The following is a 5,911-nucleotide window of genomic DNA, read 5'->3' as shown; positions in this document are numbered from 1 at the left end:
CTGGCACTTCCCCTCCCTGCAGCCCTTTCTGAAGTCAGTGCCCTGGTCCAGGGGGGCACTGCTGCTAATGCAGCCAGCGGGCTCTTCTAGCCACTGCCGGCTTCGTGGCCACGCAGGGGAATGGGACCTTGTGGACAGTCCTAGAGAACATCTCGCCTTCGTGTGGCAGAAACGGAGTCACCTGAAGAAGGCACCTGTCCTAAGAAGCTCTCCGATGCTGGCTGAGGGGCAAGACGCCCTTCAAGTGTGGGTTTTCTTGTTACCTTCTGAGATGGGACACCATCAGGGAGAAAGGACAGAGCCATGTCCTAGGCTGTGGCCAGCGGAGAAGAATGTTAGAACAGGAGCCAACAGGCGGCTCTGTCCTCCCAAGAAAAGAACCCTGGGATAATGTGAAGTCCACTCACCCCACGGGATTTCCACCTCTTAAAGGTCATAGGAGAAAGAAATACCCAAGTCGGTGCTGAAGAATTTAGTTCGCCTCACTAAAAGGCTCCGAGGGAAAGCTGATTATTCTAAAGAGTCTTAGCTCACCCTGGGCCGTGTGTGCTGCTCCTTACTCACGATGTCCTGGGCGTCTGTTTGGAGAAGCCACGTGTATTTTCCACCTTGAGATGCAGACCTCTGAGGTCTGCAGGCCTGGCGTTTGCAGGGTCTGGTGCGACTCTGGCAGTGCACTTCCCATTCTGCCACAGTGATCTCGATCTTTTAAAGCTATTTAAAAATAAATAAATAAATAAAACTCAGCCTGTAGGCCATGCGGGCTTAGACGCAACCCCATCAGGTACAGAGCACATGTGTAATCACCTTCCTGCTCAGAAGAAATGGAAGGTGACATGTAATTGTAATGCCGTCCTCTGCGAAGCTCGTGTCTGGGGACTTTTTAAAAAAAAATTAATAGAGAAAAAAGTAGTCTCTTCTGAGACCTCTGGCACTTTTGTGAAATCCATAAGGTAGAATTTAGGGAAATGCAAAGTTGCTTTCAATGTTTATTGTGCAAATATACGGGTGTAGGTGGAAATGAGACTTGGAAAAAAGATGAACTCTTGTCTTCTTGTATTCTGAAGGAGGAGGGAGTCTTAGGATGGGGACCTTTGGAATGGAGAACCCCATCAAACTGGTGGAGCTGCCATGAAACTGGACAGTACTAAGAGGCAAGGTGGTGATTATTCTCACACAATGCAGGCGGGGTTTTTATTGGTTTGTTTTGGTACCAGGGGTTGAACCCAGGGGTGCTTAACCCCTGAGCCACATCTCCAGCCCTTTTTACTTTTTTAATTTTGAGACAGGGTCTTGGTAAGTTGCTTATGGCCTCACTAGGTTGCTGAGGCTGGCTCTGAATTTGCAATCCTCCTGCCTCAGCCTCCTGAACTGCTGGAATCACAAGCCAATCAGATTTTATGCAGCATTTTTAGATAAGTGATTTTTATATTAAGTACTTATTTTAATGATATGTATTTAAATGATAACCAAATAGAATTTATGCTGATATAATAGCTGATGGACCCTGTAACAGTAAAGGGGATCTGACATAGTAACAAAATCACAGAAGAAAGGTTGGGGGTGGGGATTCAGCTAGGGCTCTTTGGTTGTCAGCAACAGAGACCAGCTCTGGTTCATAAGTAGGGAGAAGTTTTAATGAAAACATATAGAGTATCTTTTAGAAAAAGTGGAGGGACCCTCAGACAAATGGGAAACAGGAAAGCCTTGGAGATCTAGGGCTCAAGAGCAGCTGCTGCAGAGTGCTATGATCGGGGTGGATTGGCCCCACCCATGTTCTATCTTTATGCCATTTTGATCAAGATTCAGATTCCTGGAAGTCTCCAAGTGGCCCATCTTAGGTCTTTGAGCCCTCCTCCTCCTTGGCCCTGGGCAGCGTGTGAAAGTATCATGACCGCAAGAAGGAGAAGCAGATTCAGGGCAGATACCGCTGTCGAAGGAGGCAATAAAAAGTCTACCTTGCATCCTGCATGCATGGACGTCATGATGTGCCTAACATTCAGCTTGGCTCTGCACTCAGCTGTAGAGAAAGAACATTACATCACATACGTCCAGGGGCCATATTAACCTACTTGTGTTACTATAACAAAATACCTGATACTGGGTAATGTATAAAGAAAAAAAAAGGTTTATTTGGTTCACAATTCTGGTGACTAGAAAATCCAGACAGCATGGTGCTGGTGTCTGGCTGGCCCACAATATGGCAGAAGGGGAAACTGGAGAAGGGGTCAGGCATGTGGTCTAACTTTGTAACAATCTGTTCTCAGGGGAACTGATCCATATCTGTGAGACTGACCCCGTCCTGTGGAACAGCACTAATTCCGTCAGGAAGGTGGAGCCCCTGGGACCAGATCACCTTCCAGGAGGCCCCACCCCTTGAACTTTCCACTTCCTCAAGATCATCATAGCGGGGACCAAGCTCTGGCACAGGGACCTCTTGGACACTCACCACCCCTGAACCGTAGCAGAGCTCAGGATGTAGTGGGATGCGCAGACATTGTCACACTCCATGGTAAATATTGATGAAGACCTGCACAGGGGCCGAGGGAGCCTGGAGAAAGACCTAGCGATATTTGCAGATCACTTTCCTGTTTATAAAGCGCTTTCCTCAGGATTCTCTCATTTTTTTTTTCCGTCTCAGCAATGAGAGGGACAGGAGGTCGGATATTATTATCTTTATATTGAAAACCAGGTGTAAAGTTTTACCAAAACAGCCCTTTCTCTGTTGTTCTATAAGGAAGCAAGCCTAATTGATTTCCTACCTATAGGTAGTGACCCTCAGAACATCTGCTTCCTGAAAGGTTATTAAATAGAGAAGGAGTAGGTCATTCTGGGAAAAGAAGATTAAAAACTGGCTTCAAACATAGAAGGCCTCACATAACTCAAGATGTTTCGATGATTTTAATGAAGATGCAATACATTCCTAAGCTAAACTCTACCCTCTCAGATTCCTGGTAGATTTGAGGTTCCTAAAATGTTGCTTTAAGAAAACTTTAAATAGGGACATAAAAATCATTGCAGCTCCTCCCCCAAGTCCCCGTGTCCTCTGTCTTGTCATGTTAGCAAACATTTTGATGGCTCAATAACACAACTCCCACCGTCACCCTTTAGGTGAGTGGTTCTCAACTAAGAGGAAAGAAGAGAAATTTTGTTCCTTCTGCTCCAGGGGACTTTTGTCCATGTCTGGAGATATTTTTCCTTGTCCCGCTTGGTAGTTGGGAGATAGGATAGTGGTGCTACTGGTATCTGGTGGGTAGAGGCCAAGGTTACCACTAAACTACCCACAATGAGCAGGACAGCCCCACACAAGGTAGACTGACTTACTCAGTCCCAAAGGTCAGCTGGGTCAGGGCTGAGAAACCTGGCTTTAGATCCAAGGCTGATATTTTAACTTTCTATGGAAACCTTCCAGCTGTAGAATCCCTGTCTTGGAAGCCCTCCTGTAGATCCTAATTGATCTTCAAGATACTAATCAGTTCTCCATCCACTCGTCGTCTTCTTTGTTCATTGAGCATCTACTGTGTGCCAGGACACTGTATTAAGTTGTGGAGAAACAACTATAAAAGCAAAAGAAGTGACCCTTGCTCTTAAGTGGTTTAGGGAGGGGACATTGATATAAATAAGAAAAAATGACAATGAGTTTCAACAGGCGTCTTAAAGACGTGTTAGAACCTAATTTAGGTTAATGTTCAAAGACATTCTGATCAATGAAGCGGAGATGTGAGAAGTAAGCCTGGGTGTGTGTGTGTGTAGCAGAGAGAGAGAGAGAGAGCTCCTCTCATGCTTTACTGCATGAATTTGTACTTTAATTTAGTTGTGTGTGTTTAGTATTACCCCATGAGGTAACTAAAAATAGATCCCTGGAGATGTTGCAAAAGGTCTATGCAAATTATTTATTCTGGAAATTTACATTTAATTTAGGGAATATAAAAATCCCAACGGGTCCCTCGGGAGCAGCATCTTTTAATCCTTTGCCTGTTGACGTCCACGGAGGGACCTGGATCTCGATTCTTGTTGGAAGGACTTGGACGTGTGGATTCACCCCGCCCCCGGGCGGGGGTGGGGAGAACTGCTGCAGACTTTGGAGTCAGATGGATGCTCGGGAAATAAGGGGAGTACAGAGCTATTTGGGGCAGGAAAGTGAAGAGGTGAGGGCTGTAGTCACCTCGCTGAAGAGCTGCCTTGCCACCAGCCCCCAGTTGAGCACCGACAGACTGGGAGCTTCACAGAGCAGGCTCTCCTGCCCTGGCCGCGTGTCCACAGGAAACGCAGATTAATGTTAAGCTGAATAATTAGCAACCTAATAAAGATAATTTCATTGCCCTGTCTTTTCTTGCCATAATGGAATTCAGTATCAGACTTTTTTTTTTTTTAAGTGTGGTTATTTTTCTGCTGTGGCTTGCATCTGCAGTCAGATAATAGAGAGCTGAACGTCTGCCATATGATTTTAATCCTAAAATAACTTACATTTAGAACACTGATTCTTATACCGAGCTCTTGGGGCCTCCCATTCATTCACATGAAACCCAAACAGTCCCTGCAGAGAAGCCAGGTAAATTGAGGCATGGAGTCTCTAAGTGTTATCACTGAAATCAGACGTGAGGTCTGGGAGTGGAGCCAGCCCGTCTCCCTGGTGCCAATTCAAGCCAGCACTCCATGTTCCTTCACTCTCTTGTCTCCGAATAAATCACACTTAAAAGCAGTTTTATAGTGAGATGGTGAGTTGGATATTTTACGTGCACTTATTCCTGTGGAACTTGAAGCAAAGTCACTCACTTAGGTCAACTTAGTAGCCCAGATACTTACTTTCAGTATGGATGCTCTTGGATTGGATTACTCATCTGAGCCTAATCTCTCTTTTATTTATTTTTTTCCTTCCCCAAAAGTATAAAAGAAAAACAACAGACTCATGATAGAATGGACAATGAAAATCAAGACATGGATTTGTATCAGTTAGCTACTGCTGCATAACAAACTACCCCAGAACCTAGTGGTTTTAAACATCTACTTACTTCTTATAAGTCTATGGATTGACCAGGAAAACCTGCTAATGGGGTCAGGTTTGGCTGATCTTGACTGATTTCAATCATTCATTTGTGGATTGGGGCCTGACTGGTCAAGGTAGGCTCAGCTGCAGCGATTTACTTCCTCTACACCTCATGCCCCTCTAATAGGCTAACTTTGGATATTTTCATAGTGGGGATGGGGGTCCACACACAAAAAATGTGAACAAAGCTATCCGACTTACAACCTTTGTTTGTATCCACTATATTTTTGTCCCATCCACCAAAGAAAGTCAGGTCACCAAGCCCAGAGGCAGTATGAGGAGGCAACTCCAAAGCAAGTAGATACAGGGAGGTGTGAACCACAGGGTACTAGTGTAACAGATCAACCTCACACACAGAGCACACCTTCAGAATTGTCCTAGGATCCCTGCTGTGGTGTGGCTGGTCCCCCAGAGTCTCATGTGTGGGATTCTTGGTTCCCAGTGGGGCAGTGTGAGGTGGTAAGGTGGGTAATAAGTGAGGCCTAGTTGGAGGTCATTGGGTCACTGGAGGCACCAACCTTGGGAAGGACTAAGGGGGCTCTCTTGGAGCAAGTGTAATCTATGAGCAAGACTGCCCCCTCCTGGCCGCCCTGTGATCTCTCCCTCTCCCAAGTGCCCTCACCAATGCCATCCACCATGATGCGATGCAGCCAGGTGGTGGTGGTGGTGGGGGGCCCTTGCCAGGGTCAGTACCATGCTACTGAGACCTTGAGCCTCCAAAACAGAGAGCTCAATAAATCTCTTTTTTAAATGCGTCACTCTCAGGAATTTAATATATCAGCCTCAGGAATTTTTATATAGTAATAGAAACAAAGCAAATACAAAATTTCTTGACCATTTTTGATCTGTTGGAAATGGGAATCC

At 45.6% G+C, this 5,911-nt stretch overlaps 1 long non-coding RNA gene across 1 annotated transcript; it reads left to right on the top strand.

The window, feature by feature from the left end:
• Positions 1-2,100: 2,100 nt before the first annotated feature.
• On the top strand, positions 2,101-4,328 carry LOC125610406. The gene is made up of 2 exons (XR_007340429.1): positions 2,101-2,512; positions 3,922-4,328. It is a non-coding gene; the product is annotated as an uncharacterized LOC125610406 (long non-coding RNA).
• The last annotated feature ends 1,583 nt before the right edge of the window (positions 4,329-5,911 follow it).

Source organism: Marmota marmota, unplaced genomic scaffold (assembly GCF_001458135.2).
Source record: "Marmota marmota marmota unplaced genomic scaffold, marMar, whole genome shotgun sequence".
Taxonomy (NCBI): domain Eukaryota; kingdom Metazoa; phylum Chordata; class Mammalia; order Rodentia; family Sciuridae; genus Marmota; species Marmota marmota.
Note: the sequence above shows the minus strand (reverse complement) of the source record. Positions and strands in the feature narration are given on the sequence as shown.